At 39.4% G+C, this 9,516-nt stretch overlaps 1 long non-coding RNA gene across 1 annotated transcript; it reads left to right on the top strand.

Moving 5' to 3' along the window:
• The first annotated feature begins 1,661 nt into the window (after positions 1-1,661).
• Positions 1,662-6,650, top strand: LOC118800036. Its single transcript, XR_005006152.1, has 3 exons — positions 1,662-1,701; positions 3,926-4,014; positions 4,922-6,650. It is a non-coding gene; the product is annotated as an uncharacterized LOC118800036 (long non-coding RNA).
• Positions 6,651-9,516: the final 2,866 nt, after the last annotated feature.

Here is a 9,516-nt window from a genome sequence, read left to right as displayed (position 1 = left end):
CCATGAGTATTAAGAGCCATGATGATATCAAGAGCATCATGGTTGGAAATACTGAGTGCAAACTATCATTGTATGCAGACGATCTGCTTTTGTATATATCTGACTCTGCCTCACCCCTTTTTCTGCTTTTGGACCTAATTAAACATTTTGGTACCTTTTCTGGTTCCTCTTTTAACAGGAGTAAAACTTATTTCCCTTACAGAAAACCTAGATCCAGAATTTATTAAAGCACTGCCTAGTTCATAACTGCTCCACATGTCTTGGACTCATCTTCCACAATCACAACTTTGTTCCAGGTGTGATCAACATGGCCGTATATCCAATTTTCAGACTCAAGGGCATTCGTTTTACAAACTCACGCAGAAACCGTCAGATTCTAAACACTCAGTTTGTTACTGTTGTTGATGACATGCCAAAAGTGATGGGACAGGAACTGGTGTTGCGTAGGACCCTCTCTAGCCTGGTGAAGTGCAGCAACTTGGCATGGCATCACTTCCACAAGTGGACAGAAGACGTCTGGAGGGAGGTTGAGCTATGCCATCTGGATAGCCACCCTCAGCACTGTGGTATCTGTAGGTGCAGGATCTCTGGTGCGAATGGACCTCCCCACCACATCCCAAAAATCCAATTTTAAATAACGGATCAGGGCATTACTTACAAACAAAGTCATGACATAACAAAAGTCCATCCTCCTGTCCTTCTGGATGAAGTGGTTGATGGTGGGGTCATGCAACTGATCCTTTGCTTTTAAATTCATCAACAATGTGCAGTTAGTGAGTCTGAGGTAGAGAAATAAAAATAAACTAAGCCTGGACGTTACAATACATATTCAGGAGAGGGCAGAGAAACTAAAGCAGCTGCAGCTACCCGAGTCTTACAGCACCAACTTCTTATCAGAGCAATTTCAGTGGTTCAGTAAATATTAACCTGAAACTAAATGTGGCTATTTATGCTGTTTATTCCGCTCTCATTTAAAAAAGTGAATGAATGCATTTACTGACTCTGCATTTATTTGGTATGTAAAGATCACGATCGAACAAACCTGAAGATGTATAGATTATATAAATGTGTAGTTTGTCTCACAAATGATATTTTTGAAAAAGTAAACACTAGAACAGGACTATGCTGAGCATATTAGACATGTCTTATTATTAAACCAAATCAGTAGTGCTCACCAATCCAAATTACTCTGAATGACCAATCCAGCAATAAAAGAAGCCATGTGCATCTTTTATACAGTGATAGGAAACACAGTAGGTCACAGAAGCTCTGACCATGCGTGTGTCCTAACTCCTCTGGCAGCAGATGTACACACGTTTAAGGGGTCATCTGCAAATTCTCGGAATGGATCATAAGCAAGAAACTCGGTTCAGTTCACTGCTCTCCAAGGTTATAATTTTCATATTTTTAAAAACCTAATATTTTGATTCATTTGTGAATAATCTTTCGGCCCTCAGTTATTGTGTCCAGGTCTGATCTGGCCCTCTTTGGAAAAAGTTTGCACGCCCCTGGGCTACAGGAATAGAGAAAGCGTTTCCACATAAACGCTTTGATAACAGGCTGAAGCAAGTATGTAATTATATAATACGGCAGAGAAATGATTCTCTGAGGCTGTGTATTCTGAAAAAGGGAGGAGTCCAAGTGAGTGTATTTAACTACGTTCGGCTGAAGGTAGGCAAATTCGTTTTGACCAGCACAAAGGTAAGTCATGCTCTGCTCTGACGAGAACTGTTAAATAAGACTCTGCTTTGATGGATGCTTGTGAAAAAGGAGAGCTGAATACTTTGTTTAAAGTGGAAAGTTCCATAGATTTTTCAAAATATGTCCGCATGACAGTCATTATCAACCAGAATGGTTTGATGTGAAATGAGTGCCTTTAGAAATGTGAATTCAAATGCAAAAATCAGAATTTGTGTATTGTTATTTTGAATTTTGCTTGTGAGACACTCAGGTGTTATTTTTGAAGCGAATCTGAAAATGTGATGTAATAGAAAAACTCAATGCTCAATTTCAGATTTCAATTTAATTTCAGACGCAGATTCAAAACATTGAAACATTCAAATTCAGGTCTTTTGTATTTCAATTCAAATTTCTGATGGTATGAATCTGACTTTTTTCTTTTTGATGAACAAAAGCAGCAACAATACTGCAAAAACACTCTTACCTTTTAATGTAAGTCAATGTAAAGAGCCTTTGTTCCAAGTGATTTTAGAGCATTTCTATTGGTCCATTTATAATGAAATTTTTACGCAATGTAAAGGACAGCTGGTGTGTTAAAACAATGTAGGAAACTAAAAATCAACAAAAAATAGAGATACCTGGTTTTCATTGGACAGCGATGATTTAATATTTACATAATTCATGCAGATGTTCACAGCACACGATATCTGTTGACTGTGTAACTACACTTTTTTACCTTATAGCTTTAAACCAATTGGTTTTTCCTTATGATTTAACTGTGTTGAGAAACTGTCAAAATAAAGTAAGGTCATTTTTTTTAATGACATTTAGTTTTAATGAACATTTTTTCAGTTTTCACTGTCATGAATCAATAGTGCCTCATTCAAATCAGTCAACCACACCAGAGCCATTTTGACATATCATTTGGCTTTTCATTTGAATCTAGTTTTCAGTTTAGCTGAGTTTTTAATACTTGACAAAACCACAGCTTAACCAGACTTGAATGTTGTTCCAAAATAAAGTGATTAAAAAGTAAACCCTAAACTTCAGAAGGCACCAAATCACATAACTGAGATGCACATCTATGTGGATGACTATACTGAACTGGTCAGGGTTGAAAACACATTTTAACTGACTTTTAACTTCAACTTTAGACTAAAACCCATTTGCTGTGAGTGAATATACTTTAACCTCATCATTATTTTATTAAAATTAATGACTGAACATTCCATTTTATCACTACCAAAACAATAATCACACTACTGAAACTTCACCAAATGTCTCAGTAGTGACTGTTCAGTGACAATTTTAGCTCATTTTAAGCAGAACTCAAAAATGCAGCCAGTACATGACCAGCAAACACAGCTTTGAACAGTTTACACACTTAAAATAGTCATATTTTTCATTAAAACACTAAAAAGTTTAAGTAATTGCAGAAAAGATGTAGTTCTTTGGGACACTTTTACTTCAAAACAATACGACCTAACTGCTCACCATGTGGCCATGAGGCCATATGGGATAAACTCTGTGCTTCGGTAGTGACGTGAAAATGTGGGACAGCATTTTTTTTACTTAAAAATTAAACTCATGATAAATCTAAGGTCCCAAACTTTACACCCCGCTAGATCAGGTCCTGCCCTTTACAACAAGCCCACCCACGTCCTTCTAAAAAACGTAAGTATTATTTTTAGAAGTGTAAATTTAGGGGTTAGGGTTTGGGACAGAAGCCTCACAACAGAAAGTCCCCTATAAATGATGATTGTGTATATATTTAGCTCATTACTGTCTCTATTAATGCTTTGGGTTTTAAATAGATCAGAACACATTCTTTCAAATATCTCAAGTCTTTTTTAAACAGTTTTTCACTGTTGTTCCCTCAAAGGTACAACAGTGGGTTTTAAGGTCTGATTGTGAACCTTAAATACGTTTTTCCAGGTGAAAAGTTCGTATTTGTACCTTTTCGTAACTGAATGTTTTAAAACAAACAATAAAATAAAAAGTCTGGAGACGAGACGGGGTGTGTGGAGTCAGTACAGCTTGACTCAATACAACCAAATGGCTCTGAGTAAAGCCAGGGAACCTTGTTCACTTGTCTATCAGTACTACATTAAGGCCTTATACATTCTTTCGTGTAGGTGATCTAATTATCTTCAAACAACATCTGCTAAATCACACATCAGTGCCAAAATCCATCAATCTATAAAGTCTCTTAATGACTGAGTCTTTCTCGTCTTCTCTGGTTCAGTAGCTGCCTGGCTGACCGTGTGAGACTCTGCTGTCCAAGTTGCTGTGTGACCAGCAATCGTTACAACAACAATCATCACAAGTTTAAAGGTAGGTGAGTTATTCTCACAGGGCCAGATGTGATCTCGTAACAGGAGTACATCTGCACTCGTACTTCACGTTTAGACTCCTGTTTAGGCTAGATAGTCTAAAAAACAAATTAGAGTCCCACAGAGTCATTGTCCAGCATTTCTGGTGAGCCTGTCTTAGAGTAGAGTTCCCTCACAGCCTCACACGGACGTTTACCTCCAAAACTGACTAAGCTATACTTTACACAGTAAACCGTATGAGTCGTTACCTAAAGTAGCAGCTGACAGACGCTCAGTAAAACACACACACCAGCTTTCAAGTTCAACAAATAGCTGCCATGTTGTTCTAAATCAAAAAAGTAAGAAGAAAGTAGTAAAAACGGACTCAGTACCTGTTCAGCTGGGATTAGTTAGCCAGTCAGCTAACGGCTGGTTTGTCAGAGTGGAGGCTGAGCTGTGAAGAGCGGAGATCTGAGATCTCAGCAGGTTTTGGGAGGCGAGTTTTGCAGCTGATAATGACCCTGTTTTCTTTAATTCATGTGAAAACAAATGAAAATGACCGTTTGGGTAAAGTATACTCTTCGTTTGTGCTGCTAACGATCTCCTCTTTCTTCCTCCGCTAAACTCGCCGTCTCTGAGCTCATCAGGGCCGAAGTGTTTTTTGGGAGCTGCTTTGTTTTGATTGGCTTTCAGAGCTGGATTTAGGATTTAAACTGGTTTATGAGCTGAAATGCAGTTTAGTTTTACTCTGTAAAGCTATTAAAAATGAAAGTAGCCAGAAATCAGCACTGGATTCCAAATGAAGTCAAAGAAAAGTAAAAGTACTCAAAAAAGTACTGTTACAGGGAAAATGTCCTCCAGTACTGTAACGAGACTAAATGTAAAGTGTTCTCAGCATTTTGGTCTAACAGAATCTTCTTCCTCTACAGGTCCTGATTGGGCGAAGCAAGAGAGAATGGGAGCTTCCTCCTCCACCTATGTGTTTAATGACTCAGGCTCTGAAATCGAGATCTTATGCCCTGTAGGGAGGCTGAAGCTGCAGGGCATTGAGCTGGGTGCCAAAACAGAGGCAGGGGCTTCTACAAATGAAGGGATCAGCGGAAAGATTACTAACCACAGCAAGATAAACTTCGCAAAGGACGACCGAGTTTGTTTGCTGAGATTGCCAGATAATGATTTTGGCAAAATTAAGGGGGGTGGACATCTATTCATGACTGTTATCGGGAGTCCTGGTCCTACTGAGGAAACATTGTGCATTAACTACCCTGTTCCCAGAAAAAAGGCGCTCTCTGTGGTAAAGAGGACTGTCAAGTTGGAAACGTACAACAGAGAAACAAAGAAAAAATGGCAAAATATCATAAAGCAAAAAGCAGGAAAAAATCAATTAACGTCTTAACGTCTAGTGTGCAGCCTGCTCCACTACCGCTGAACTGATTCTCAGATGAGCGCGAGTCTGATCTGGATCTCGCTCCTTATTTGCACGAAAGTCCAGAGAGGACACAAGCTTTTGCTATAATTTTCTGGATTGTTATCTTGAGATCACATAATAATTAACTCATTATCTCAAGACAACAACTTTGTTATCTTAAGGTCACAAGATAATTGACTCATTATCTCAAGATAACAATCTAGAAAATTAGAACTATCTCATGTGTTGATGATTTAAAAATATTCGAGCACAATAATAGAAAAACAATGTGTGTTGTGGTTCTTCTCTAATTTACTTCCTTAAAGCTAAGAATGTGTAAAATGTCCCCGTCTGTTGTTCATGTGTGTAAAACTAATGGTCAGTGAGGCTGAATGATTTCTGTAATTTGTAGTTTATGTTTGTTTCATATAATCTTTGAGCTTCCTGGACTTAAACTCTGCAAGTCTTGGTTGGAAACAAAAGGGTTCAAGTCTTGAAAACTGTCCAATCAGGATGTTTTTCTCCATGGTGTCTTAGTAGATTCAGCCAGTCAAGCTCTCCCACTGGTTAGGACTGAAGGCCTGGGGTGTCAGATCAAAGCTGCTTTCAAGTGGTCTCAGTTTAATCAGGAAAACTGGTTTCCCACCAGGAATGATGAATCTGGGGGTGCAGGAGTTTTTGATCCAGCCTCAACTGGAGGCTCTATTTTCATCATAGTGGAGGAAAGAAGTACAGTAATCAAATAACACTGTACAAATAGAATAAACAGCAATGGTGAAGGAAATTTTAATCACGCACAATTAACTCTGTAATACAGATCAACACTGATAGACGCCAACTAGCTATTAAACTATAACCATTTCAGGTTCTCCATGTTTTGTTTATCTATTAAATAAACCACATGAAAGAGAACGTCTGATGAACGAGTTCCTCTCTGGAGAAAATACCACTGAATTAGACCTGAAAGCAGTTCAACTGCTCATATAATGAGGAGCTGACAGTGGAACCAACCAGTCATTTTTAATTTACAGTGAGTGGAAAGAAAAACATCACTTCTGAAAGTTCTAGATAGGCCTTCTGTTCTAGATACTCCACTGTCTGTAAATACGAGCCATAGTCTAAGCAGGTTTCAGTTAGTTGTTAGGAATGGAAACAACTTCACTGGAAAAGTGACTGTAAAACTGATTCATATAAGCTCAGATATATGTTAATGTCTTACAAGCTTCAAATAAAACATGGAATGTATTTTACAAGCCTCGGATGTGTGTGTGTGTGTGTGTGTGTGTGTGTGTGTGTGTGTGTGTGTGTGTGTGTGTGTGTGTGTTTAGTCTAGAACAGCCAAAACTGTTCATGTGAATCACTGTTAGCTTATCGCTAACATACTACTAGAAGCCCATAGGGATGCTACCAGTAATTAGCGCTACCATAGAGGTGTTTCACCTTGTTTTGACTGAGTTTAAGGCCCAAACTGAGGGCGTCGCTCTGACTGTGCACAAACACCGTCTGAGACAAACACATCAGTGCAGCTGGAGATCATTCGTTTTGAAGGACAGACAGAGACGCTCAGCGTCGAGCAGCAGAGCAACTGTTGGCAATGTGAACCCAGAGATTTGAGCAACAGAAGCTCTGCTCAACTTTGCACAGTAGAGCAGTGACGTGGGGCGATAACCAATCAGAAAGGATGCTCTCTTTATGTAGAACATACTGCGCTGACCGTGGCTCCTGTCGAAAAGTTTTTCTTCTGTTCCAGTGAATGAGCTGCATTAACAGAACCTGATACATTTACGTTGCTTCAATCAAAAAATGTTACGTTAATCAAAAGTATTTTATTTAAATGCATTATGCGTATTCTAATAAAGTTACTCCAACACTAGTCCTGTTATTCTAAACATTCATTTTTATATTTCTGCTGCATGTTTCGATCACATTAGTTGTACACAATTATGCTGGACAAAAAGCTGCTGTGTTTATGTAATTTAATATTAACATAAATGAACAGAACCCAATACATTTGTGTTTGTTTAGTCAAAAATATTGAGTCAGTCAAAAATGTTTTAAAGAAGTGCATAATAAACATTCTAATTAGGTTACTCTGACACTACACTACATAGTTTATTCATGTTGTACACAAAGTGCGAAATACAGGAGGTCCTGGATGGTCCAGGTCCTACTAAATAGCCTCTCAGACCCCCTAAATGTCTCAAAATCAAAATTCTAAAGGGGGGCCCTGAAAATGCTTGTACACATTATGATGTTGTGCTGGTCATTGAGTTAAATACAAATTCAGGTAAATGTCATTGTTTATCTGCTTCACCCACAATCAGCTTCTATCATTGGTACTTTAAAGAACTAGCGCTGCAGCACTGCTCTGCCTCAGGGTGGCGCTGTAGCAAACAGGTTCAACCAGTTGGTCTTTCATAGCCTAGAAACCGTAACTATGGCCAGAATACTGCTAAAAACTTTACAATATGCTATAGAACGTTTGTAAATCTGAAAACTCACAGTTTCCCAAGAGTTTGGTGTAAAGAGTGACTGTTCCTCATTTCTCAAATGGAAATTTCCTTTTATATTGTGGAAAAGTTGTGGAATTCCTGTATGGAAATGAGAAAGAAAATTAAACAATACATAAATAATTCTATGTTAATATCGCTTTCTAACACCAGCCCGACGGCATGGAAAAACAGTTCTACATGTTGTTTCATGTCTACAGAGCTGAGGTTTGCCTACTATTTGGCAGCCTTTTATTTAAATCTTTCCATTGCATCTTAATGGAGCAGTAGTTACGTTCTGGCACCTGTACAGACGCCATGGACCAGAAACATGCGAGGCCCACATGATTAGTAGTTGTGGCCGATGGAATGACAGTAGATCATGTTCTGATTTGTCCTGTTTTACTCCTTTGAGTACTGAGGGTGAGCGTGTATGGAAGCACCATGCATTTGCAATGCATTTGTCAGGCGTATTTACATTGGGTCTGTTTCCGGCCTGGCTTCGACATTTAAAGTGAAACAGGAAACCTGAATAAGAAGCCGACTTAAGCTTTATTAAAAAGTTGTTCGTTTGGCACATGCGTTGCGTACACTTGCTGCTCCAGTACTGCTTTAGCACCATCTGGTCTACAGCTTGTTGCGCTCAAAGCCCCAACTGCAGTATCTGATGCAAATGACCAGGTCAGGTGGTTCCTCAGGCAGGCCTCGTCGCTCTGGCTTCCATGAACCCCAAAAGACTGGCCACTGTATCCACTGTCTCGAAACCAAAGCGGACTACTTCAAATAAAACAGGCTAGACAGCTGGTGCTGATCGAGAGTCTGCTGCGTTTAATAATCATTTCAAATGTGACCGAAACATCCCTGATTCAGCCATTCAGCTAAATGGTGCTAGAGCTACTTTGCCTCGGTTGATCTGTTATTTTTTGTGTCTACAGGGCCCAGAGATGCGGCAGGGAGAGACGGGTTAAACTGCTCTATGTGAAGGAGTTGGAGACCAAAAAAGAGGGTTTGACTGTGATTTGAAGGTAAGGGTAAAGGAGCACGCCCTGCCTACCCCAGCTAGAAAAACCAGCACCAAAACGGCATATGTTGTGTTTTGACACTGGTATGCTGGTTAACCAGTATGACCATGCTGGGGTGACCAGCTAAACCAGCTCCAGACCAGCATAAACCAGCAAAGCTTGTTTTTTTTCAGCAGGGACAACAACCATCTCCAATGGCTTGGGTTGCATCTCCGGTGCTCACCGTGGAACGGTGGGTCATTTATCTTTGTTGTAGCTGCCAAGATTGAGATTCGAGGATGTGTCCAGAATTGTCGGAGAACACCAAAAACACAACAACGCTCATCCCCACTGAATAAAGGATATAAGTAGTACAATAACGTCAGCTAACGTCTACTAAATTCAGACAAAACAGAAGTTCTTCTTCTGGGTCCAAAAGCTGCTAGGGATACTCTGCCTACGTTTACTCTTAATCTCGATAGTTTCTCAGTTGCACCTGGCACATCTGTAAAAAGGCTTGGTGTCACAATCGATCCCAGTCTGGCCTTTGATGAGCATATTACCAATATTACCAGAATAGCTTTCCTCCACCTGCGTAACATCGCTAAATTAAGAAATGCACTGTC

Source organism: Colossoma macropomum, unplaced genomic scaffold (genome assembly GCF_904425465.1).
Source record: "Colossoma macropomum unplaced genomic scaffold, Colossoma_macropomum, whole genome shotgun sequence".
Taxonomy (NCBI): domain Eukaryota; kingdom Metazoa; phylum Chordata; class Actinopteri; order Characiformes; family Serrasalmidae; genus Colossoma; species Colossoma macropomum.
This window is presented reverse-complemented; position numbering and strand designations above follow the sequence as displayed.